The 27,793-nt window shown below is 42.7% G+C and overlaps 1 long non-coding RNA gene across 1 annotated transcript; it reads right to left on the reverse strand.

Moving 5' to 3' along the window:
• Positions 1-27,789, reverse strand: LOC121436822. The gene is made up of 3 exons (XR_005972840.1): positions 27,771-27,789; positions 24,960-25,054; positions 1-460 (listed from the first exon to the last, which is right to left on the reverse strand). It is a non-coding gene; the product is annotated as an uncharacterized LOC121436822 (long non-coding RNA).
• Between the last annotated feature and the right edge of the window lie 4 nt (positions 27,790-27,793).

The raw sequence follows: 27,793 nt of genomic DNA on the forward strand, positions 1-27,793 counted from the left end.
CCTTAGGCAGGCAGCTGATCAGCTCAGCTACCACCCAGGTCCATATTGGGGTTCTTGGCTTGGCCCATCCTAACATCTACACCATCTAAGGCCTACTGGAATGCTGGAATTGACTGGTCCTGGGGAACAATACCTGCAGAATCTCTGTTACTTGGGGTGACTGCAGGATATCCTAGAGGAGTTTTGTTGAGGGTCCCATGATGATAGTGTACCAGAAACTAGAGGCCATGAACAAGTTCAATGACTCATTGCAATGAATGTTTACAAGTAAATATGTTGGACAAAAAGGTATACTGTATGACTCACCTTATATGTAGATCGTATTAAAGTGTAATAGAAGCCCGAGTACTGCTTCTGATGACTTCAGTTGGATCCCCAGGATCCACATTGTGGAAGCAGAGAAATGACTCCTGCAAGTTGTCCTCTGACCTCTACAAGTACACTGTAGATCATGTATGGCCTTGCCAGACACACAAAATAGGCAGACAAATAAATGTAAAAAATGTAAATGGACATAACTTACCAAACACAAAACAAAAGCCAAAAATAACCGATGTTCTTATTGCTGACTGAAATAGACTCTAAAATGATTGCTTTTTTCAAGACATATATCTGAAACAAAGGCATTAAAATGTTAACTTGAACACTTAAAAAGAAGTAAACACATACCATCCAGGAACGAATTATTAGAAATCTAGAGTTATAATCTTAACGTTTAAGAAAGAACTAAAACTAAAGTGGAATAAAACAATTTTAAAACATGCAGTAATGTTATGTGTAAAATTCATTAGGAGAATGCTAATCTTTCATACTTATATTTCAGTCACACAGCAAAATATGGATTGAAGGAGAATTACAAGAAAGTATAAAAGCCGGTTAATAATTGCAGATGAATGCAAAGTAGTTTTCTCAATGTGACCACAATCATAGGAAAATAATTTATTAAATGAGAGGCCCTGCATAACCTAACCTCAAAGGCATATGCCCTGGGAAGACATATGGAACTCTTAAGTCTGATATAATCTTTTTTGTTGAAAGCATGGATTATTCCGTGATGGGAACTTCATTTGATGTGTAATGCAGTTTCTCCCCCTTTCCTTATCAGCATTTACAGGTTATTATTGACAGTCAGAAACAAATGAGAGAAATGTCCCAGAGACAAGTCCATGGCCATCGTCACAGATATCACACGCAAAAGACATACATAATTTTGTAGCTCTCACTATCCTGTGTGTGGTCAGAGATGAATCTGTTTTAACGTGGTTGTACCCCTTGAGCTCTCAGTAAACACCAGGGAGCTAGGAGAGTGAGAATGAGAGGTGTCGTGTGTGTGTGTGTGTGTGTGTGTGTGTGTGTGTGTGTGTGTGTGTGTACAGGAATTCCTTAGCAGAGGCTGGTCTGCAAAGCCTGGTTGATTGACTCTTAGACCTGCAGTGATATGGAGATGGTGGAAGTCGCAGTCCCAGGGCCTAATTACAATTTCCTTTGTGTTCTCTTGAGCCCATGAGTAGCCACTCCTTGGGCCCCCTGTGCTGGACTTACTTAACAGCTTGTCACTAACAGATGACGTTGGACCTGACATTTAAAATATCAGAATATGTCTCCTTAACAAAGCTTTAATTTTCTACCAGTCAAAGGACTGCTTTTCATCACATAGCAGCTAGTGCCTGTAGCTGAGCTTTCTCTGCTTTACCATAACAGTCTACTTAATATTATCACCCATGTACTTAAGGAGAGTCTATAGTTTCTTCATTCTGTGATTATAAAAACTTCATGAAACTGTTTCCACATTGTAACATGCAATTTGTACTAACATAAACCTGTCTCACTCATGTTTACTCACATATATTTGACTCCAGAATGAACTCTCTTCTTCCTTCGAGGTGAGAGCTGTATGTTTACATTGACATTTGTTAGTGTGTGTTGTGTATATACTCATGCTTGTGCAAATATGTCCCTGGATATATATGTGTGAAAGTTAGTTAATCACTTACTGCTGTGATAGGCTATGTGTTATAATTCTCCTGGTCCTCTTCAATGATGACCTGGTGTGTAGTATACTGCTTACTTATCTCCATAGTTCTTTACTCATGTGCTGACCAATATCAGTATGGCTCAACACCCATTTTCCCAAACTGTTTTCCTCTATTGCTGTTCTCTATTTCCATGCTCCCTTTGTCCCAGTATGGCTAGAGGAATCCTTTTAAGATGGCATCTGTGTTCATCTGGTGCCTCTGGAGAATTTCCTGGGTCTACGCATTGTACTCTCTGAGCCCCTGTATGGAAAGGAAGTAATGATGCCTACCTCAAAGAATCATTTTCAGGGCCTGAATGGAGAGGAAACAAAACCTGTGTATTTTTGTGGTTGGCCGATTTCCCTTGCCCCCTTTGTGCTGCCCATGGAAGGCTGTGGCATGAAAGTAGGGGCCTGAGTGCACACAGAGAAGGGGAGTTCTTGCCATGGGAATGGGAAATGCACAAGCTCACATTCCCAGTATGTGTCTGCAGTCACAGTTATCACTGTATATGCCCAGGGTGGTGAGATGACCTGGGAGGAGGAAAAACATCATTGTGTACCTTCCATTGATGTCGTCTGCACAGACAAGGCACCATCATTCCATCCCCTGGGATTTATGTGCTTCCTCATCCTGGTTTCCTCTATTTCATGAGTTTTCTTTTCCCTTCTGCTACCTTCTAGTGTAAACATAAAGGGAAATATCTGCAACCCAGAAGCAGGAGTTTGTATGGAAGAACCCAGTGTGCTGTGATGTCTGCCAGACCGGACAGAACATTGGGACAAAAGGGTGAGTTAGATCCCTTCCCCCATCCTTATCCATTCAATATAATAACAATACCTCATCTTCTGTTCATTAGCAATCCTGAGGTTAAACATGATCCTGTGTGCATAAATGCCTTCTCATCTCAGCTGGATAGAAAGACCAAAGCACTTTGGAGTAAGTATGTTACAGCAGCTATCCAAGATCTCCCTGATAAGAGCTAGAGAGTGGAACTCAAACATTGTGATTGCCTGCGAGTCTAACCCTATTTGATATTATTGTAATTATAGCTCCTTCACAATCACCCCTTGTAAGAACAAAATCTACAATACATTTACTCTATGTCTATAGAGGACCACATCACATCACTATGCTTCCTGCTTAAAACATCACACAGAACTGAGAGATATTAAGAGGAAAATGAAATTTGTGTTTTGTTTAATCATTTTCTGCATTGATTTTATTTTTCCTTCTTCCAGATATTTCTATGTTTCCTCTATATGTAGGGATAGGTCCCGCCCCTTGGGGGGCGTGTTCGCCTCGGGCTAATGTCTGCCTATAAATTTGGTGAGCATGCTCCCAGCCATTGCTTCTGCTTTCCTGGTCTCCTCTGGAACGGTGGTTCTGTAAGTCTATTTCTACATTAAAGCTATAGATATATATTTTTTTACAATCTGTCTGCATTTGTTTACGCCGTTACAGATTGGCGCCCGATGTGATGGACTAAACCCACTTAAAAAACCTCAGAAGGCTTACAAATAAGGGAGAGAGAGTTTAACACAGATTTTTGCTGTTCGTTGGTGGCATGCTGTAGAGAGATTTCCTGATTCGGCAACAGTAGCAGAAAAAACGCTGTGTCATTTTAAAGTGCGACTTCCTGGGGCTGTGCCGCCATTGCGATCTCTTTCTGGCTCCTGAGGGAGACAGAGCTTTTGAATAGAGCATTTGGAGTAAAGTGCTACGATTTGTTTGATGGCAACTAGACTCGCTGTGTTCTCGGGTCTGCTCTGCTTGCTAGAGGCAAGCAAGCGCCTCATCTAAGAGAGGCTTCCTGACTCAGCTTCAGCTGCAAAACCCTGCAGCTCTTAAGAGGTCCTGCCACGAAACACTTAAATGGTGTTGACGAAAAGCTGAACGCATGCTTTTCAGTTTTCAGCCATAGCAGGAAAAAAGCTGCGCCATTTAAAAATGCGGGGAATGCAATCTTGTGCAACCACTATGGAAGTCAGTGTTTCGGTTTCTCAGGAAATTCGGGATCAACCTACCCCTGGACCCAGCAATACCACTCTTGGGAATATACCCAAGAGATGCCCTATCATATGACAAAAGCATTTGTTCAACTATGTTCATAGCAGTATTATTTGTAATAGCCAGAACCTGGAAACAACCTAGATGCCCTTCAATGGAAGAATGGATGAAGAAAGTATGGAATATCTACACATTAGAGTACTATGCTGCGGTAAAAAACAATGACTTCTCTAATTTTGCATGCAAATGGATGGAAATAGAAAACACTATCCTGAGTGAGGTATCCCAGACCCAAAAAGATGAACATGGGATATACTCACTCATAATTGGTTTCTAGCCATAAATAAGGGTCACGGAGTCTACAATAGGTGAATCTAAAGAAGCTAAGTAAGAAGGGGAACCCAAGGAAAAACATATAGTTATCCTCTTGGCTAAGGGAAGTAGACAAAATTGCCGGGGAAAAAATTGGGATCTTGGGGGTGGGGTGGGATGGGGGTAAGGGGAGATGGGGAGAGAAAAGTTAGAAGGGAAGGAGGTCAGGCCTTGGGAAAACAGGAGGATTGGGATAAAGGAAGGTTGGACAGGGGAGCACGGAACCACAATTCTTAGTTAAAGGAGCCACTTTAGGGTTGGCAAGAGACCTGACTCTAGAGGGGCTCCCAGGTGCCCAAGCCGAGGTCCCCAGTTAGTTCCTTGGGCAGTTGAGGATAGGGAACCTGAAATGACCCTATCCTAGAGCAATACTGACGAATATCTTGCATATCATCATAGAACCTTCATCTGGTGATGGATGGAGATAGAGACAGAGACCCACACTGGAGCACTGGACTGAGCTCCCAAGGTCCCAATGAGGAGCAGAAGGAGGGAGAACATGAGCAAAGAAGTCGGGACCACGAGGGATGCACCCACCCACTGAGACAGTGGAGCTGATCTATTGGGAGCTCACCTAGACCAGTTGGACTGTGACTGAAAAAGCATGGGATAAAACTGGACTCTCTGAACATGGCGAAAAATGAGGGCTGATGAGACGCAAAGGACAATGGCACGGGGTTTTGATCCTACGTAATGTGATGGCTTTGTGGGTGCCTAGCCAGTTTAAATGTTCACCTTCCTAGATATGGACAGAGGGGGGAGGTCCTAGGACTTTCCACTGGGCAGAAAACCCTGACTGCTCTTTGGACTGGAGAGGGAGGGGGAAAGGAGTGGGGGGAGGGGGAGAAGGGTGGGAGGAGGGGGCATAGGGTGGGAGGAGGGGGAGGGAAATGGGAGGCTGGGAGGAGGTGGAAACTTGTTTTTATTTTTTCCTTTTCTCAATAAAAAGAAAAAAAGAAAAAAAAATAAATAAAAATAAAAATAAAAATGCCGGCTTTCTGGGCTGTCCTGCCAGGGCAAACTCTGACTCTTTTACGCAGGCGGTTCGTGTGGTTTGCAAGCACAGGCTGCTGACGTTCGCTTGCTGGCAGGGACCTTGAAATGCCATAGAGTTGTGGCAGTAAACATGGCTACAGCCAGTACCTCAGCCAAGAGGCTGGAAAGCTAAGGAATGGGCTGGATCCAGTCGGCAAAGCCACACCTTTAATCCTACTGATATTGCTTGGTAAATTAAAGACTCATGTGGTCAGAAAAAGAGAGATATACAGTAAAGAGAGATTCAAAGACAAAGAAAATTTTTAAATGGTTTAAAGTGTGTTAAAAATATATGCAGACTAAAAGTTGAAGTTCTTAAAGTAAAAAACAAAAAAAGGAAGAGAGTTGTTGTGTGTGGTAGCACACGCCTTTAATCCCAGTGCCTAGAAGGCAGAGACAAACAGATCTCTGTGAGTTCAAGGTGTAGTAGTGTACACCTTTAATCCCAAATGCCTGGGAGGCAGAGACAGGTGGATCTCTGAGAGTTCAAAGACAGCCTGGTCTACAGAGTTACTACAGGTCAAAGATACAGAGAACCTGTCTCAAAAAGCAAAGAGTTAAAAGTAAAAATAAACAAAATAGAGGTTAAAACAAAGCTGCACAAAGATGGAAAATACACAGAGAATTTTGATACTGTATGCTATTATGCTCTCTTTGAATTATTTGAATGCTGAGGAAGGAGCAACAGCTGCTAAAAGATATTTATTTATAAATGCTGCTGAACTAATCCAACATAGATATTTAGAATTTGGATCTAAGGATATGATACTTTGGAAAAGAGATTCTTCTTTTGTTTTCACAGAGGATCAGACCTTGTGGATTGCATTTATCCCGATATGGTATGATGGACCACGCCCTCCTGAAGGGTTGTTGTGAACATCTTCAGAAAATTGCTTCGCTCAACTGCCAACTGAGATGAAACTAGCACACAGGTTATACCACGAAAGACCTAATTAATGACACCCCCATTCAGCAGGAAGCAGTTTGGAGAGAAAAAACTGCGCCCATGTCCCCAAATATTGTTTATAAATGTTCTTTTACATTTAAAGGGGCAAATGATATAGGTATGAATAATTTGCATTGGTATGGATTTTAAGGTCAATTTTGTTATATGTATATGTATTTCTTGATCTTGATTAAGGTATTGTGATTGTGTAGTTCATTTAAAAATATAATGTATAATTAGAAATATAGATTGTTAATAGATAATCATAATAGTCAAGTTTGTAGTCATGTTAGTTAAGATTTTCTAGATGTACATAGATATATTTTAGATAGGCATTCTTCATATCTTTCAAAGATTATAGAATATGGCATTTTAAATGTTTTAATAACTTTGGACTTTTCATGACAATGAGTCACTCTGCTCCTGGCAGCACCAATCTATTTCAAGAGGAAGATGGGCATCGAAGAGGCACCTTATGGAGTTTGATAGCCATTTGGGCAAGAAACTGCTCTTGCCTGGACTATTGCATAAACTGGACACAGAGAACCCACAGAGAGAGGACTACTGAACTTGCCTAAGGTGAGATGATCTTTTGGGGTTCCTGATTCATGAAAGAGTCTGCGAGACATTCTGCAGGACACAACAGATAGTGACTGAACTGACTTTGAATTTTCCTGCTTTATGGAAATGTCTGCTGAATACCATGGGCCTGAAGGCTGAAGATGGATGCCCCAACGGTACAGAGGAACCTTGGGTGACTATCCAGGCAGCAAGATGTCTCTGTCATTTCTAGAGTTTTAAAAGTTGCTTTTTTCTTGTTTGCTTAGGTAGTATTGTATCTTTCTGGAGTCTTTGATGGAGTTAAGAATAGTTAGTTATAGTTATAGTTTTCCTTAGTTATGATAAAGATTATTGTAACTTTTACTTGATAACTGTTTTGTTATATGTAATTTTGCTATGTTAAAGTTAAAGCCTTTTTTTTTGTTTAAACAGAAAAAGGGGAAATGATGGAGGAAGGTCATTGGCTAATAAAGGAACTGCCTTGGCCCATTTTATTGGTTAGAAGATAGATGGGAGGAGTAAACAGAACAGAACACTGGGAGGAAGAGGAAGTGAGCTCAGACTCCACAGCTCTCCTCTCGGGAGCAGACGCCTGAGAGAGACACCATTCTCCTGGCTCCTGGGCAGACACACGCTATGAAGCTCAGGCCCAGGATGGACATAGGCTAGAATCTTCCTGGTAAGCGCACCTAGGGGCGCAACACAGATTATTAGAAATGGGCTAAATTAATATGTGAGAATTAGCCTAGAAGAGGTTAGATAGAAATGGGCCAAGCAGTGATTTAAATGAATACAGTTTGTGTGTTGTTATTTCGGGTAAAGCTAGCCGGTGGTGGGAGCTGGGTGGTGGAATGCAACCCGCAGCACCCCACAACATCTATAGATTTGCTTCTGTTTGTAAACTTCCTTTAGTCCTTTTTAGCAGTATGTCTCATATTGAGAAACACTTATGTTTACTTTTGATGATATCTTTTTATCTCCACTATAACCCTGGAGAATAATATATGTAGACCAAGAGATTCAGATTTGAAAATTGCTTCTATTTCAGCACTTTAACAAATATTGTGCTTTATCCCTTGGACTACATGCCTCATTGTAATTACGTGGTTTTCTTTTTGTCTTTTTTCTTCTACCAAAAACAGAATTCCTTCAACGTGATCTCAAGGTTTTTTTGCTTTTATTTTCTGAAGTTTGCCTATATCAATCATTTCATGTATTTCTTGGGTTCATACGCTACCTGGTTTAATCAACACTGTTTTAGGCATATCTCTTTGTGTTCCCATCCACAAGTAGTTTGCACCTTCTGTTTTCATGGCCCACATATTTCACTGCCCTCTCTTTTCCATCCTCTTTTAAGCCCGTGTTCTTCTCCTTGTAGTCTAATTCTAGTTTCATGACCTGCAAGCATGACCACACACAGCCAACTCATAAACGAATTCAAGTCTTGATTCAATATCTGAGAGAAAACTTGGGTCTTTTATCCTTACTGAGTCTGGTTTGTTTTACTGAGCTTCTGGAAAACGTGGGTCTTCTCCTACATTTATGGATGCAAAGAGTTCACCATTCTTGGAATATTTTTCTCTTTTTGGGTTAGCCAGGATTTCTACTGCTGTGAAAGATGCCATGACCAAATGCAAGGTGGATAGGAAAGGGTTGATTTGGCTTCACTTCCACAGCACTGCTCACCGTAAAGTTAGTCAGGACAAGAACTTCAGTAGGGCAGGCACCGTGAGGCAGGAACTGGTACAGAAGTCATGGAGGGGTGCTGCTTACTGGATTGGTCACAGGGCTTGTTCAGACTGGTTTCTTATTGAACCAGGACCACCCTCCATCAGTCACTCTTAAGAAAATGCTGTATGGATCTGCCTACAGCCTGATCTTATGAAGGCATTTTCTCAGTGAGGCTCGCTCCTGGCTGAGGACTCCAGATTGTTTCAAGTTGATGTAAAACTATCCAGCACACTTGGGTACGCTTTATCCCTTCATTTATGTATATATTCTTCTGTGGCTTGATTTTGTTTTGACATGTATTTCTAGCCGGCCTGGAACTCACTATGTAAAGCAGGCTGGACTGGGACTTTTCATCATCTTCCTTCCTTTTTCTCTTTAGTGCAGAGATTTTGGTCACTCTGTACCACACTTATCTTGCAGTTTATTTTTCTAACCCCTTCATTTCTAAACTGATGATTAAGTATTATTTTATTTTACATAGTGGACAATTTGGGTTTCTCTCTGAAGGTAAAGAATAATCTTATTTCTTTCCAAGAAAAATCACAAAATGTAGGCAAGCTGTAAGTTTCGGTGACTGTCAGGAGGAACAAAATGGACTAGAGGGGTAGAGAAGGTCATTGCCTTTGAGTTAAGGTTCCAGAATTTAGGAAGGTTCAATAAGCAGTTGCATTGGTGGTGGAGCACGTTTAGGACAATGGTTTTCCCAAAAAGAACGAGATGTCCACAGTGTCAGGACAGGCAGGCTTAGGATTTTTACTGGGGTCTGGAAAAAGTAAAAAGAAAAGTGACACCTTTGATTTATAATTCTGAAACGGTAAGGGGCTGGGTAAATTGTTCTGTTCTTGCTTCTTTGTTTGTTTGTTTTTTGACTTGCAGATGGTTCAGTAAGGAAAAGTGCTTACTTCGAGGGCAAGCCTGATGATCTGAGTTCAGATCACAGAGCCCATGTAAAAGCCAGATGTGGTGCTCACATCTGTAATCCCAGGATTCCTACAGCAAGATGGGAGGTATAAGCATGAGAACTGGCTGAAAGATTGTGGTCCAGGGACCCTGGAGTACACAGTGGATGCGGCAGAAACTAGAGAACTCTGCCTCAAAAGGTTGAAGACAAGAACTGGCTCCAAAATAATTTGTTCTCTTACCTCCTCTCTTGTACGATGACATTTCCATACCTGTGATCACACAAATGTGTGCTCACACGCACACAAACACACACACACACACACACACACACACACACACACGTTGGTGTACTTAGTACTATAGATCTCTAAGCAGCTGTCATGGTGACCAATTATTTGGGGTTAAAAAGTGTGTGTGTGTGTGTGTGTGTGTGTGTGTGTGTGTGTGTACCTTTCAGGGAACCAGTTCCAAGGTGCATGTGTGCCGATCAAAGACAGTTTGTGATGATTGGTTCCCTCCTTTCACCTCATGGGTCTGGGTATTGAACTCAGTAGGCAGGCAGGATTACATGTGCCTGTCTTTTTCCATTGAGTCACCTGCAAATTGAAATATTTCAATACATATGTGCATTTGTATACAAATTTAACAGCTTCATGTGGAGTTGGTTTTGGTGAATCTTCCATATTTATCTGGAGAGTGAGTAGGTTGTCTTCTATCAGGTTTCAGAAATTCATTGAGCTACATATAGGATCTACAGGGAAATTAGCTTTCATAAATCTTTTCAATGTATTATTTCCCATATGATTATTGTTGCATCGAAAGCAGTGTGTTCCAATCTACTATTGTTCCTGAGCTTTTCCTTATCCGTTGCATTAGTCAGATCTCACTAAAGCAGTGGTTCTCAATCTTCCCAAAGTTGTGACCCTTTCTTTAATACGGTTCATCATATTGTGCTGACCTACAACTACAAAGTTATTTAATTGCTTCTCATAACTGTAATTTTGCTATTTTTATGGACAACAATGTAAATATCTTTGTTTATCTATGGTCTTATCTGATCCCTGTGAAAGGGGTCAAACTCAAAGGTTGAGAATCACTGCTCTAAAGAAACATAACTGATAGAATGTGGTCAAGCTAGTCCATTAAGGGCTATTGTCCCTGCACAGAAAAGCCATAAATGGTAGTTGTTCAGTCAACAAGACTGGATGTCTCAGAGGTTGTCAATTGGCATGGGAGTTCTAGAGGATTCTTAGGGACCTGCTATTAGTCTTTGTTCAGTATTGGACTCCGCAAAACATAGGTTCACCTCCAGCCAAGGCCTCAGAAGCAGGGTAGATGAACTTGTTGGTAAGAATGAGGGCACACAAAAGCAAAAGCTTTCCTCTTCCATGTTATTTGATGTGGTCTTCCAACAGAGATGTTGCCCAGATTAGGGTGGGTCTTCTCACCTCAAATAATTCAGTGAAGAAAATCTCCAACGGGAGTGTTCAGATGCTTGAGTTTTAGTTGATTTCAGATATAGTCAAGTTGAAAACCAAGATTAGCCATCACATTCCTCAAAAAAAACTGCCCATGATTGCTATATCCCTTGAAAAATTAACATTTTGCCACTAAAGTTGAGCCCATAGAATTATTGTGGGTTTCAAAGATATCTCTTAATTGCATATTCTTTTAAGCATTTCTCAAATATCAGAATTTTTATCTCAGGTTTCCTTTTATTTGTAATTGGCTACTATGTTTTTGTTCATTTCTAAGTGTTCAGTGTAACATTTAAGGGGTATGTGCTTTAAAAGTCAGTAGTTATCTTAACAGGCAACCTGAAGAGTATTTTCTTTGCTTGATAAATTCATATACATTTACATTTCTTATGATATCAGTACGATTGGTCATTTAGAATCATCTGTTCTATTATATAAGTAGCACTTACCTTAATGATGTCTGTGAGATGCTCTGTATCCTAGATACAAGAATTCCTTGATCTTGTGCATGGTTTTCAAACTTGTATTTCCCCATCAGGGCATTGTCTTCATTTATCAACCATTACTTGGAAGAGTGTACATCTGACACTTGATGGACGTCCTAACAACACGCTTCTCAACTTATGAAAAGAGGTTTGTTATATCTAAGAAGTTTGGTTTTTATTGTTTTTATTGAGCTATACATTTCGCTCCGCTATCCTACCTTCCTATACTCTCCCCTTCCTCCTCTCCTTTGACCCCCCCCCCCCACGGCCAGTTTTCTCAGGAATTCTTATCTTTTTCTCCTTCCCATGTAGACCGGCAATGTCTCTCTTCCTTCTCTAGGTTGTCTGGGGTTGTGGAAAGTAAGCTGGTTTTTCTTTGCTTTATGTCTAAAAGTCACTCATGAGAGAGTACATATTACATTTGTCTTTCTGGGTCTGGTAAGAAGTTTGTTTTTAATCCATGTTCCTGAGCTTGAAGGTATTTAAGTTGTCTACTTATTATATTGTCTATTTAGATTGATTATTCAGTTTTAACTTATTTTTATTTTTCGTCATGAGATTGGAGTGTATTTGTGTGTGAAATATGTACACATGAATTCACATGCCCATGGTGGCCAGGAGAGGACACTGGTTCCCCTGGATCTAGAGTCACAGAAAATTGTAAGCCACTCAGGTCCTCTGCAGTGGCACAGTGCACTTTAACCCCTGAGACATCCCTGCAACCTTACTTAGACCTGCTTTCTCTCAGGGTGCATTCTCACAGAGCCCAAAGGTCTTCAAAGGCATTTTGCTCTCAGAAAAAGTCTAGGGCACAAGGGAGGATGGGCAGGGCATCTCTATATGCAGCTTGTGCCAGATTGTGGTCATAGAAACCAAGATGACATTTATGGAACACAAGAATACATGACAAGGACAGCAGACGTTCCCCGCCCCCAATAATGGGACTGAGCTGAGAGTGTGAGTGCCCTATGGTGGGGGCTGACCCCTATGGACACAGGAAGATAAAACTCTTAGATGCAAGCCAGAAAATGCTGCTTCACTTCCTGAGGGAGAAAGACATGGAGGCTTCTGGATATACAAGCATGTACCCGTCCTGATTCAGAATGACCATAAACCATTTTCTGGGAAAAGGTGGGGTGTTTGTGGAAAATAAAATAGGCATCAGTGCCTGCACTCGCCCAACTCCCGGCTCTGTGAAAAGGGATGTGAATGGCTCATCCACAAATCTCTTGAACCTGTAGTGATAATGCCTGCTTAAACCATCACCAGTGATAAGCGTGAATGTCTCAGATGGATGTGAAAAGACTCCTTTGACAGACTTGCTAAGAATGTGATTTGAACATAAAAACTTTTATTGATTTTATAGAGCTATACATTTTTCTCTGCTCCCCTCCCTTCTTCTCCCCTCCCCTTTTATCCACTCCCATGGTCTCCATGCTCCAAATATACTCAGGAGATCTTGTCTTCTTCTACTTCTCATGTAGTTTAGATCCGTGTATGTCTCTCTTAAGGTCTTCATTGTTTTCTAGGTTCTTTGGGATTGTAGCACAAACTTTTCTAGATTTTAACAGAGACTTTTCTCTGGGCACCAGGCTGGTGCCAAATACTTAGAAATGTACTTTAACAAATTCTGTTGATTACAATTTCAACATAATTTCTTTATAGATCCTCTGGGAATTTCACATCATGAACCCAAATCTGTTTGTTTTGAGGTACCTGCATATATGCCCCTCACCCAACAAGAGAATAAGCCACTAAAACAAAGGTAAAACAAACGAAAATCTGAACCCAAGCCAACGACCAACCTCTTTGCCCCTCGATCTTTCCCCCCCATACAACACATCTGGTCATTCATCTTAGTGGCATTGGGATCCTTGGTGATCACATACCACACCATTTTGTCCAATCAGCTCTTGTTGCAAACATTTATTGCAATAAGTCTTTTGTCTCATTTGTGGCCTCTGGTTTCTGGTACCCATCGTCAGTGTACCCTCACCAAAACTCACCTCAGACATTCCGGGTCCACCATGAGTAATGGAGATCATACAGGTATCATTCCAGAAGACCTGTCCCTTTACGAGTTCCAGCCAGTTAATGATGGGGGAGATGTTAGGATGGGCCAACCCAAGGCCCTGAATATGGGCCTAGGATGTAGTTGAGCTTGTTAGTCCAGCCCACTCGAGATACCCCCCTCAGGCTAGGGGCAGAGCAGCTGTCCTATGGCCATGCCATCAGCACCCGTTCTTGTGAACATACTTCACTGTGGTTTCCCAGCCACCCAGACCCGAGTAATCACACAGAAACTATATTAACAAAACAGCAGCAATGCAGGCCCCACAGATCGGCATGGCCCCAGTGTCATCATGACACTCAGACACCAGCATGGCCCCAGGTGGTAGTCCAGATCTCTAACAACCACATGGCCTTCAATGCTGACAAGAGCCATGGACATGAACTCAGACCCTGGCCTCTGTAGGGCCACAGAGCCAGACAAGACCCTTGGCAGCAGCTCAGGAATGGACAACACCAAGGCCCCGGTTGGCAGCATGCGTCTCTCAGATCAGGGACACTCCAGTGAGAGCACAGCCCTAGGACACCAACAAGGCCAGTGGACACAGCCCAGACTCCAGGCTTCTGTGTACCCTTTAGTGGCAGCATGGACCATGGACATTAACACATACCCAGACATATCAATTAAAAACAGCTTGAGTCCTGATGGTTGGCGTGGTAAGAAGACCACCCACCTCAGCTTGTTCCTCACCACCTTCACGTCCTCCATTGTCCCTCTTTTCATAGCTCATGAACCATTCGGCTGCTCTTTCTCTCCCATTTCTCCACCACACATTTTGCTCACCATAATGGCTTCCTGGAAGTACCGGGTCGACCTGTGAATGTCTTCCCGCCAGCCCAGGCTTTGACAATGCAGGCTTGCCTGTGGGTGTGTGGCACCTGCCTGAACAGAACGGTGTCAGGCAGCCTGGGGATATCTTCCCGGCACCCAATGACTGCAATGTTTTAAAAATTGTGTGTATATGTTGTAAACATTGCTGCTCAGATGGAAAGGGATCCTGGCAGTCGGGAGGCAAGGAATACCACAATTCACCATAAGCTTAGGAGCTCACAGCCCTGCTTCAGGGAAAGTTTTCCCCAAATGAACAGCTCTGCACTGGTAGGGGAGGGTTTCCCCAGCCAAGTTGTTGCAGCTTTGTTGTTACAGTCTCTGAGAGATTGGTTAGTTTTTTGCCGAATTGGTCAGTGGAAGAGTGTGTTTCTATGGCTTTGGTTTCAGGGGCAAAGTGTGTTTCTTTCACTGGCCTGTTTAAACTTTTGTCTGTGGTTTCAGGGCCAGTGAATTGATTCTAATCTCAGGGTCAGTGTATGTTTCTTTTGCTCTGGTTTCAGGATCAGGGTGTGCTGCTTTGGACAGAAATGGGTGTTGTTTCCCCTAGAAACAGATATGCAGTCCATTGTGGTCCACCAAGTGAGTGCTGAGAACCCAGCCCAGGTCTTCTATAAGAGCAGCAAGTCCTCTTAACCATGGAGCCATCTCTGAAGTCCAAGTCATCGAACATTAAACGTAATTACTAGTTTTCTACTTTTCCCCATAATGACAATAGACATCTTCTTATACTCAGGTAGGTATAAGTTTCATTATTATTTACCAATCCATAAAGTTTCATTTCTATGTTCCTTAGGTTCTCAATCCCAACCACTGCCCTATCCTGTCTGCAGGAAAATACAACAATCTGATATTATAGATAAATTTATATATGCTGGAATGTATTAGGATAGAACCAGAGTTCAGAGACATCTGGCCTTCATTCATCTTGAATATATGTTTAAATTTATCTATTTTGTTGCCCATGATAATTGTTCATTCTTACTATTAAATGGTGTCGCAATGTATAGCTACGCTGAAAGTTTTATAATTTAGTTTTATTTCATGTGTGTATATGCTCGCCTACATATAGGTATGAAGAGCAAATGTATTTCTGGTGCCTGTGGAGGCCAAGAGAGGGCATTGGATCCCTTGGCACCATAGTTACAGACAGTAGGGAGCGCCATGCCAGTTTTGGGAAATGAGTCTTTTACCTGTTGGCTATTGTTTAGGTTGTTTTCAATTTCAGTGTCTTGTATATAAAGCTGGTGTGAACTGAAATAAATAAATCATTAAAAGAAAATATGTCCTCTTTCTCCAGGTTATATATTTGGGAATGTGATGGCCAGATGACAATTAACATATGAAGACATTGGGAAATACTTTTCCAAGTCTCTGTCCTGTTTTCCATGGCCACCAGCAGTGGGTATGAGAGTTTCATCCTCCACAACCTGCCAGGTCTTTGTATGACAAGTCTTTATTTCTGAGTATTTTATGGGGGTGTCGACAGTCCCCTCAGAGTCATCTGTCTCTCTTCCTTAAGTGTTAAGGATGTTGCTGCTGTATGTTTCTCTTAGTGGAGCATCTACTCACCCTTCTGGCCAACTTTTATTTCCTGAATTGTCTATTTTCTCAGTGACTCTTTTTGAGGTTTTATGCATTCTGGAAACAAGAAGACTGTCATCTGATACACAATTTCCAACATTCATTTTCCCAGGTAAGAAAAATATGTTTCTAACATATATTTGGTAGAGTGGACATATTCTCACTTTATGGAGTTCTTAACAATTCAGTTGTTCATTTAATGAAAGGGGGTTTGTCATATCTAAGAAGTTTATCTATAATTCATTCAATTGTTTTCTGCTACATGATTCATATTTAGGTTGTATTTTGGATCAATTACCTTTTAGATTATTTTCACTATTTACTGAGTGTCTGCCTGTATGTCTGTGTGTGCCATATGTACGTTTGAGTTCAGTTGCCCACCGAGACCAGAAAAGACTGTCAGTTCCTCTGGATCTGGACTTATAGGCAACTTTGGGCCCCCATATAGGTGCCTGAAACTAAAGTCAGGTCATCTGCAATAGCCAAAGGCACTCCTAACCTCGAAGATGTCTCTCTAGTCCTGTGTAGATCATTTGTTCATTTTGGGTTGACTTTTGTATCCTGTGACTAACAACTTGTCTATATTTATAGTTGTGCATGGGGATGTCTGCTTGTCCCAAATAAGACAGAAAGACAGGGCATTGAAGGGGATATGAGAGGAGAAAGAGTCTCTCACCCTGTGATCTAATTTATATTTTTATAACTGACACTCAAGAAACCTCAACCCAACTGATAGAGCCGAAATTATCTACAGATATAATGCAGCTTTTTCTAAGACATCTCAAAGAAAGTTTTAAAATAACAAAATATAAACTAGAGTCTGAAGATAGGGTTCATTCTTTAATTTCTCTGGATGTCTTCCAGAGGATCTAGGGTTGATATGCAGCACCTACCGGATGGTTCACAAGTGTCTGTAACTCCAGTTCCGAGACATCTCAAACTCTGGTGCCCTCTGTGGGCAGTAGGTACTCACTCATGTGGTGCATATATTCCCTGTGGAAAAACATTAAACAAATAAAAATAAATTAATGAATTGTGCTTACTTAGGACAAGAATACTTGTAAATTCACCTAATAACCTTACAATTTAATTTACTTAAAGAAATTTTAAAAGGGATAAGAACATTTCAAAAGATTATTTTTTCATTTTTGACTTTTGAATAACCAATTGTATATTTTTTCCTAATGGGAAAACAGAACCCATTTAAAGACTCAAAGTATTCTTACATGTAATTTTAAACAATGTAACTTTGAGAGCCATAAAAATCTTCACATTTCTCACTCTCCTGCCCTCCTCACACACCATTGGCAATGACACCCAATCTCATGTCTCTCTCTAGTCCTCACTCAGGCCTTCATGCATGAGCCATCCATATTCTATGTGAGCTTCTGTCCAAAACATTAATAATCCCACAACCTTTGCTGTATTCTGGCTTTTCCTGAAATTCTTTTATGCAGCTTAGTCATAGATCCACCTTCACCAGGGTCAAGGTTATTAATGGGACAGGGTGATCCTCAGGCTGCTGGTCACTGTACTGGGCTGTTCCTCCCAAACACCACAGGGAGTCCCAGAAACACTCGGTGAAGAGCATATGCCTGCTTCACTGAAGTGTCTTTGTGTCTTTGCTAAAGGTGTCCCCTCACACATGTGTGATTCTTCTGTCCCCTTCATATTCTTTTCTGTCTTATTGTCATTTCCAATCAGGCACGCTGTCTTCATTTCTCTATGTTTATAAGGAGTTTAGGAAGTCAGGTGTTCATCCTCCAAGGTTGTCCCTTTTCAAGGTTGTTTTCAAGCTGGGGTTCTTCATATTCCTATGAGTTCCAGGATAAGCCCATTAGTTTATGAAAAGTCTGTTGAGAGTTCTCTTGGTATTGCACTGGATCTACAGATCTGTTTAAGGAGAACAGACACATGCATATTCCATCGCATGAAGGTGATTGTAGCGTGAGTTCTAATTGGTCTTAATAATAAAATCGGGAGTCAGATATTAAGTATTTGGAGCTATAAGATCAGAACAGCAGAGCAGCCAGACACTAGTTCTTTCCTCGACAAAAACCTCAGACCAAATGGAGCATCCTGTCTCTACAAGACCTCAGACTGACTGCCTGAATCTCTTATCTCCTCCCACCTTATAGTCCTCTCTTTGCCCAGCCATATCCCTTTCAGTCTCCATCGCCCTAATGCTGGGATTAAAGGTGTGTGACACCAAAGAACTTTGCTGAAAGATGTGAGTCACCACTACCTGACTTTGTTTATTTTTTAAACTGGATCAATCTTATGTAGCCCAGGATGGCCTTGAACTCACAGAGTTCTGTTTCTTTTTTTTTTTTATTGAGAAAAAGAGAAAAAAAAACAAGTTTCCACCTCCTCCCAGCCTCCCATTTCCCTCCCCCTCCTCCCCCCTTACTCCCCCTCCTCCCCCCCTTCTCCCCCTCTCCCCACTCCTTTCCCCCTCCCTCTCCAGTCCAAAGAGCAGTCAGGGTTTTCTGCCCTGTGGTAAGACCTAGGACCTCCCACCTCCGTCCATATCTAGGAAGGTGAACATCCAAACTGGCTGGGCTCCCACAAAGCCATCACATTACGTAGGATCAAACCCCCGTGCCATTGTCCTTTGCGTCTCATCAGCCCTCATAGTTCGCCATGTTCAGAGAGTCCAGTTTTATCCCATGCTTTTTCAGTCACAGTCCAGCTGGTCTTGGTGAGCTCTCAATAGATCATCATTATATATTGTGATGCTTAAATTATCCCATAATGTGCCCATGGGAGGACACACATTCAGGTGGACCTGCTCTTCACTTGTTATCTGCCTAGAACTCTGGATTATCTGACCATCCCTGGAAGACTGTCACCAGCAAATGCTAATTGTCAGTGACACTTTGTGTCCTCTGTCTATCAATGTCTGGTTTCTTCTATGAGAAGAACAGCAGGACTGCAGAGAGAACACGCAGAATGTTGACAAGAAGCTGACATGAGCCCTTGTTTCCAGTATGTGAGTCATCAGTGCCACCAGTGTGTGTGTGTGTGTGTGTGTGTGTGTGTGTGTTTGTGTGTGTGTGTGATGTATACATGGGTGTGTATAGGAAGGGTCTGTGAGATGAACAAAGAAGAGGAAGATGTCACTGCACATCTTTGACTTGACTGGATGCAGACAGACTACTCCATCCCTATATTCAGTACAGTAGAGTGCATGAGCGTTCTCATCGCCTTCTTCCCCTCCCCATGAGATTTCTCTCCTCCTTCTCTGGCTTCTAGTAGAACAGGGGAGAAAACAGTGAACTCTCCATGCAGAACCAACTCCTGGAGAAGAACCAAGTGTGGTGTGGTCTTGTCAGCCTGTTACCTGAGCAAGAGTGACAAGATCATGTGGGACTCACCAGGTCAGTCATTTCCTTTTCTCTTCCCATTCGTGTGACCAGCAGCGGATCTGTGATGCCTTGTAGGAACACATCTTGTTGAGCAGGTAGCAGCAAAGAGCAGCACTCTTTGGAACAATGGCATTCATAGACTCCCCAGATGACTGAACCCTGTAGGGGTCCCTTTAAATGACCAGGACTGAAATGGAAGCCATCCCCATCAGACCATTTCCCTGAATGGGCCATGCATAACTGCATCACATTTGCAGGGAGTACTTATTAAAATGGTAGATATCTGGGTCCACAACAGACACTGAATCAAACCCTGGGAAGTGGGCTGTGGCATAGCCACTTCTTTCTGATGGCTGTCCATGTTAAAACGTGTTGCTAGTGGGTTTGATATTCTGTCTTCCAGGATATGGAGTCACAGACTGTTTAATTCCATACCATGTCCTCTTGTTACTGCCTTAAATATCGGTGTCTTATATGGCATATCAAATAGGCAAATCAATTCTTTAGATATGTTTATCCAGCTATTCACATACTGGCCTCTTTTGTGGGCACCGTGTTTCTGCACTGAGATTACCACGGATCTTGGAGTATTGTGTTATATGGGTAAACTGTCAGGAAGCAGAGGAAAGCAGTCCTAGATACACCTGAGATCATGCTGTCCCTCTTTCCTTCCCACAGACGATTTTCATAGTTCTCCTCTTGGAGTTCTACAGTGTTGCTCTGACAGTCTTTGTGTCCCCTTCTGTGTTCTTTGGGATGGATCCTTAGAAGAAAGATCCCTGGTCCCCAGAATGCACGCTTGAGGTTTTCACTAGCATAAGATCCATCCATAGGCTTGGAGAACAGTTGCATTCTCTCCAGCAATGGAGAAGAGTGTCTTTTTGCTCTCAGACTACCCACGGGGAGAGCTGAGAGGAGGTGACTGCTATGTGAGAAACCTGTGGTGAGCATTTCCTGAAATCAGGAGAGTTACATGCTCAGACTAGACCCTCTGCCTGTCTTTGTCTTTGAAGACGTGGTTCCTCTTCCTCTCTGTGTCCTGTAGCTCTGGTTCTAGTTCCACAGTGTGGGAAAGGGAAGTCACGTGCTTGGTGTAACCTCAATGTCCTCCTTAAACAAATTGCTTTCTTATAGATCATCCATACTTGGTTAAGTATGGAGACATGTTAACTGCACTATCACATGGAAAGCAGAATCAGAAAAAAATCTATTCCGCACCCAGGATAACTTCCAAGACAGACACCACACAAGGTTTATCCTCCCTCCCCTCTGTAAGGGAGATATAGCCAGGAGCAGGGTGGGGCCTTATAGCTATCACTATTTGAAGGATGGGCCAAATTTTCCTTGGTTTCCCAGGGCAGCATTTGTTTTTCTTTGTGGACCAGACAGTTTAAGGCAGTCTCTTTGAATGGTTTCCATGGGAATCCACTTGAGCAGATCAAAGAAGGGAAAAAGGAATTGTGTGAGACATGTAGATGTGGGGTTAGAATGATGATGCCTGGCCCACCATAAACTACTAATTCACAGAAATAAATTGATGACATGGCTGAAGAAAGTGTGTGTGTGTGTATGTATGTTTGTGTGTGTGTGTGTGTGTGTGTGTGTGTACGTTCACTAAATCTTGTATAATTCCTGTGTGCTCAAGGCCTTTACAGTTTCAGTATACAGTTTCAGTATCCATGAAGAGAACCAAAAGGGGACTACTGTATTCTGAAGAGCACATTATTTCCGACAAGTAACTTGAATGGCCTCCTGCTCTCCCCAAATGTCACACAGTAGTCTCTTCTATTAATGACTGACATCTTGGAACCGATTCTAGTCTATGCACTTATGCGTACTCAGCCAACCACAATTCTCCCTCTGCAGCTTGATGGGGCAGAGGAAATCCCTTATAGGACGGTGGTAGTTTGAATGAGGATGATCTCCATACGCCTCTTTTGGTGAATGTTTCAATCCCAATGGTGGATGGTTTAAGAAAGATTAGGATGTGTGGCCCTATTGGACGAGGTTTGTCACTGGGTGTGAGTTCTGATGACTCAAAAGCCCTCTGCCTCCTGCCTGTGATCAGGATGTAAACTCTCAGTTTCTGCTACAGTGCCCTGCCAGGCTGCCTGCTGCCATGCTGCCCACAGTGATGGTACTGGACTAACCCTCTGACACTGAAAGCAAGCTCCCAATTTAATGCTTTGTTCTGTAAATTCTCTTCAGCACAGCGCCTCTTCCCAGCAATAGAACAGTAGCTCAGTCAATGTCCTGTGGCTGTCAAGGGACTTGGGGTTCCTGCCTCTTTTCTTCTGTGTTATCTCTTCTTGTAGGGCTCAGGGGATAATTTCTCTTTCAGTATCTAGTTAGTGGCTCCAAAATGAGGGTGAGGTAAAGGAAATACTTTGGAAACATTCGTGCAACAGAGAAGGGACCCCAAGCTTGGTCTAAATCGTAAGGGTGAATACATATTACATCTAAACCATATGCAGACCATATTCATGGAAAAGTACATGGCAACCACACCACAAACACCAGGTTGCTCTTGGAAGTCCCCAGCAGGCATGGTGCAACACAATGGCAGTGACTGACCAGGATACAACTTGCCTGGGAGGCAGCGATCTGGGGACTGTACCACAGCCTCCTGGAGAGGAGATGGAAAGTCTAGGAAATCCATCCATTCCAGTGTCAGGGGATTCAAGGTGACCACCACATTCATATTCTCTACAGAGCACCACTCTGTATCCCGTGTGCACTGCCCACTTTACACTCAGGGAGGATGAAGTGAGTTGTGGAGCACTTCAGTTGCTGCAATCCATAAATGGAACTGCTCTAGTATTGTATCAAGTTTCCAAACACACTGAAAACGCATTGCTATTCCATAAAACATCAGCCCCTTTAAAGAAAATAAATGTAGGCATGTAGTTTGAATGCCACCTCCTGGCCATAATGGGGACTACATCAGTGAGAGTCTTGGGCCCAGTGGCGTCTATGTTTGGGTGGGAGGGAACATTGGCTGTGACCTGGACTTGAAGGGACCTTACCTCTGGAGATAAAGCAGTGTTTTTTCACTTCAGTATATTTTCCTGGTACATAAACCTTGACATCTTAGGTATATCAAATGTAAACCCGAGATTGGAGACCAATCCCAGTCTAAGGCTAACATAAAGCAGCCTCATTAGATAGAGATGGTGGAGCTCTGTGTGCAAACACACACACACATATGCACACAGGCATGCACAGAGCATGAGAGTAGATTCCATTTGTCCTTCTACTTCATTGCCCAGAAACGGAACACAATGACTACTTCTAAAGTACAGAAGGTATAAACATCGTTTATCCAGTGTGTGGTTGTGTGCCCGTGTGCATATGTGTGTGCTTCTGCAATTGTATGCATACATGCATGTGGTCAGGGGATAGAAGGCAGCCTCCGGTGTTGTACCTCAGGCGCCATCCCCCTGAAGTTTTTCTTAGACAAGGTTTCTCACTGGCCTGGAACACGCAAGGCAGGCTGGGTTGGCTGGGCAGCACACTCCAGGGATAGGCTTGCCTCCACCTTCACACACAAGCATGTCCCACCACACCTACTACTTTTCCTGCTGTAGTTTAACTTCATTTTCTTGATGATGCTCTCTGTGAATGACACTCAGGGCCTCATGCCCACAAGGCCAGCAATTTATTGATTTAGCTGTCTCCCCAGCCCCACTTTTACCACCCGAGCACAAGCATTTTTCTCAGTTTACACTTTAAAGTACTTTCCTTCCTGGATACGAAATTTCAAACACCACAGGAAAGCACATGTACTACCATAAGGAAATCTGTGTCTGTTGCTGGGCTTATTCCTACCCCTAAGGCACAGGGCTGTCTGCAGGGAAATCTCCAGAGAGTGAGCTATCTGAGTAGAGTCCCAGCCGCCATTTTCTGTGCACCTTGCTGTATGTGGTGGTGAGGAAGTCACTTCCCCATTTAGGGGATGGTAATCTTTAATGTGTCTGCCAGGGACACACAGGGCTCTGCCTAACATCCAGTGAAAAGAGGATGGTTTCCCATGACAGAACTAAGCTGAAACTTTCCCACAGTGAATGGAATGATAATAGTCCTGCTAACTATTTTGTGTGTTTAGTGCAGAGTCTCAGAGCAGCCCAGCCCAGCCTGGGACTCTTCCCCTTCCTCCCTCAGCCTTCAGAGTGCTGCTGGTCCTCCCAGCTTACCACACTGCCCCAGCTCAAGTATTCATTTTAATGTAAACACATTCTTAATGCTACTGTTTTCTTCTCGGCCCAGTAACATTTTCATTCCATTTCTACATGTATATTGTTGAATTCCCACGAAATAAGTAATTTTATCATTGATTTCCCTGCAAAAATTTATTTTATAATGATCCACATCTCTTGAAAAACCATGTACTCTAAGATTGTTTTTCTAAGAAATTTCACATTTTCTGAGATATTTCTGGTTTTTGTTTGGTTTTCATTTTGAGGCAGGGCCTCTCTGTGCTATTAAGGCTGTTCTGAAACTTCTTAGCAGTAATGATCGTGTAACCCCAGTGTTCAAATAGCTGGAAGTGCACGCATTTGCCACCTAACGCTGATGAAAACTGTTCTCATTACTGCCTGGCATTTGACCATTTTTCTTCATTGTTTCACAACAATTATTTTAATTTGTACATAATTTTAAAATGTACATAACTTAATAATAATTACGTTGTGTATATTCCTATGTGTATGTACACATGAATTCCTGTGCCTCCAAAGGTCAGGAGAGGTCATACCTTCCTGGAGCTGAGGTATGGTCCTTCAAGGATGTTGGAAATGGATGCTGGAAACTACCTTGGATCCTCAGCAACAATAGAATGCACTCTGAACCACTGAGTCATCTCCCCTGCCAGACTGTAGACTGTTAGATTCCGTTAGCCTTTATAATGTTCATATTTTAAATTCCACTGTGTTTTCCCCTTGGTCAATGACCTGGAGTTGATGCTTCTTTTTTTTTCTTGTTTAGATTTTAGTTATACTTTTAATTATGTCTGTCTGTCTGTCTGTGGTATGCACATGATTGGCAGAGGCATTGACTCCTGATGGGGCTAGAGTTAAAGGCAGTTGTGAGCTATCTGCCATGGGGGCTGGGAGCCATACTCTCATAAACAGTAATGACTCTCTTGTCTCTTTCCTCCTCCCTCTACGCCTTGAGTGCTGGTATTACAGGTGAGGGTGAACATGCCCAGAGGGTCAAAGAACACAGAGCAATTTCCATTCTAGGCAATCATTCTGCCACGAGAGCTATGTCGCCAGTCCCCATACTGTGGCTTTTTAAATTCACCAGTGATTTCTTTTCATGGTATAGCATTCTCATTGAACAGCTACCAGAGAAATCAAGAATATAGCTGGGAATGTGTGCACAGCCAGGGGAGCAATAGCAGTGTCTAGGGACCACTTTTAAAAATCCCCAAATGTGCTCCCACCACATTTGTGAAGAGCTTGGGACAGGGCCGTCAGATGCTGGGCAGATCTAAGTGCTGTAGCATCCTCGAGTCCAGCCTCTGGCAAGGACATCCTGTTCCTGAGAGCATGTCTCCTGCCAGCAAACCTACCTTACATGCCCAGCTTCCCAAAGGTCAGCAACAAGGGACTAGAGGCTGTTGTTGTACTGTCTGTGGATGTGTGTGCACAGCCAATGACCCAGACCCTGCAGAAGAATCACAAAACAGGAAAAAGGTTGGTCAAAGAATCAGACACATCCTTAAGCTCAGTACTGAAGACATAAAAAAAGAAAATTTGGAAATATAGCATAGTGTGTGGAAATAGAAATGACGGAGAAAGAAGAACAGGATTTCCCTTGCACGGAGATGTGAGTGTATGTGTCCTGATGTGGGGCTGTGCCTCCCTAGGAGTATGGGGACAATGATGAAGGGATCCCAGAGATATCTGAGAAGCCGGATTCTGCGTTTGGATGTCTGTACAGCAATGGTTCTCAGCCTTCCTATGCTGTGACGTGACTCTTAATACAGTCCCTCATGCGTGGTGATCCCAACCAGAAAATTATTTCTGTTGCTTCATCATCGCTGTAAAGTTGTTACAGGTAAGAATCACAATGGAAATAGTTTTGGAGATAGACGTTTGCTGAAGGGGTCAAGTCACAGGTTGAACCACTTTTCTAGAGTCAGAGAGATGTGGGACCTTCCTAGCCCCAGCAACTTTGGTTCCCTGAGCCAGGATGTCCTGGACCCATTCTCCAAACACAGGCTGGGAATTTCTGTGAGGAGAAAACAGAGTGAGACCCTCTGCTCTGAGCTGTGCTTCCCACTCTGTGAATTGAGAGCATCACACTGCTCATGTGCTAATTTGGGGGTCTTTAGTGATAATACCTGCTTTAAATACCAGTCACAAGTTCCTGCATATGTGACAGACTAATGTTGATATATGCAATTGGAATTACAGGCTGGCCTTGAACTCAGACATCCAACTGCCTCTGTCTTGTGAATGTTTGCTCCATGCCCAGCTGTCAAAAATAAGCATTTCTAAAGGCAGTCTTCTTCTGGAGAAATAGGGACAAACAGTTGCTGCAGAATTTAGAGACTGATTTCACTTCAACTTTGCCTAAAACCTACTCACTTCCTTCATCTGTAAACCTGCCAAGAGCAGTACATGCTGTAGAACAGCCATTTTCAAAAATACACTGAATTTTGGGTTCACTTTTTAAGAGACAAATGTTAGATTCTTATTCTGTTGGAAATTATGCTACGGTTAGCTGTACTTAGAAAACTTTACATCTGAAAATTATTCATCAGCAACTCGTTATCAAATTGTTAAGTTTTACAATGACTAGTTTGGGTATTCAAACTATCCTGTGTCAATACACGTGGAATAACTGATGTCAGTAAATGGAAGCACTGTGTCTCCATGTGGTCAGACAAATCCAGAGATGTTAGAGCAATGTCTCCACAAGGAAAATGCACAGCGCATCCAGGTGCTATCTGCCCTCTCCCAGACAAGGCTGCACAGGGCAGCTCTCCTGCTGATCACTGCAGCATGGCTTCATCCCTCTTTCATACCTCCATCCCTCCCCTGTCTTCGGAACCATCTCCACTGTCTCCACACACTACCTCATCCCGCCCTCCCCAGGCCTTTCTCTGTTCAGTGCCAAGTCACCTTGTACCAAAAGGAAACATATCATGACAATTCCATAACTCACCTTCCACACAGATCATATAATCCAAATGTCATACACAGCTGACAATGACAACATTTTCCTTTCTGTCCTATCCCCAAGCAGTGTCCACGTTGTCTTCAAGGTTCTGGCAACTAGCCTTGTTCTCTGCTCTTAGATCCACTGTTCTCCATGGAAGCAAGCACGCCCACAACTTGGTTTGTGCACGGTCTTGCTTCTATTTGCCATTCAGGACTCAGATCACATGCTAACTTCTGAAACCTTTGGGGGTAACATCACATACGACAATCCCCATCACAACTATTTCCTGTCCCCTTTATGATCTTTAAAGCGCCAATAATACACGGAATTGCTGTGATTACTGATTTCTTCTGCTTACTGACAGTTTGCCTATCTAACACGATATACAAGGACCCGTGCTAGTCTTCACAGTGCAGGAACAAGGTGTTCACTAAAGAGGCCACTATGTGAATATCTGGATAAACGTACACGAAGGAATTGATTTGTCTATTTGATATGCCATGCAACACACTGGTATTTAAGGCAGTAACAAGAGAACATGGTATGGACTTAAGCAGTCTGTGACTTCATATCCTGGAAGACAGAATATCAAACACACTAGCAATACGTTTTAACATGGACAGCCATCAGAAAGAAGTGGCTATGCCACACCCCACTTCCCAGGGTTTGAATCAGTGTCTGCTGTGGACCCAGATATCTACCATTTTAATAAGCATGATTCAGTGTCTGTTGTGGATCCAGATTTCTACCATCTTAATAAGCAATCCCTCCAAATGTGATGCAGTCATGCATGGCCCATTCGGGGAAATGGTCTGATGGGGATTGCTTCCATTTCAGTCCTGGTCATTTAAAGGGACCCCTACAGGGTTCAGTCATCTGGGGAGTCTATGAATGCCATTGTTTCACAGTGTGCTGCTCTTTGCTGCGACCTGCTCAACAGGATGTGTTCCTATAAGGCATCACAGACCAGCTGCTGGTCACACAGATGGGAAGAGAAAAGGAAATGACTCACCTGGTGAGTCCCACATGATCTTGTCACTCTACTGTACTGAATATAAGGATGGAGTAGTCTGTCTGCATCCAGTCAAGTCAAAGATGTGCAGTGACATCTTCCTCTTCTTTGTTCATTTCACAGACCCTTTATACACAGCCATGTACACATCACACACACACACACACACACACACACACACACACACACACACACACTCACATTGGTGGCAATGATGACTCACA

This window comes from Microtus oregoni, unplaced genomic scaffold, assembly GCF_018167655.1.
Source record: "Microtus oregoni isolate MIOR12 unplaced genomic scaffold, Mior012 000050F_003, whole genome shotgun sequence".
Lineage (NCBI taxonomy): Eukaryota > Metazoa > Chordata > Mammalia > Rodentia > Cricetidae > Microtus > Microtus oregoni.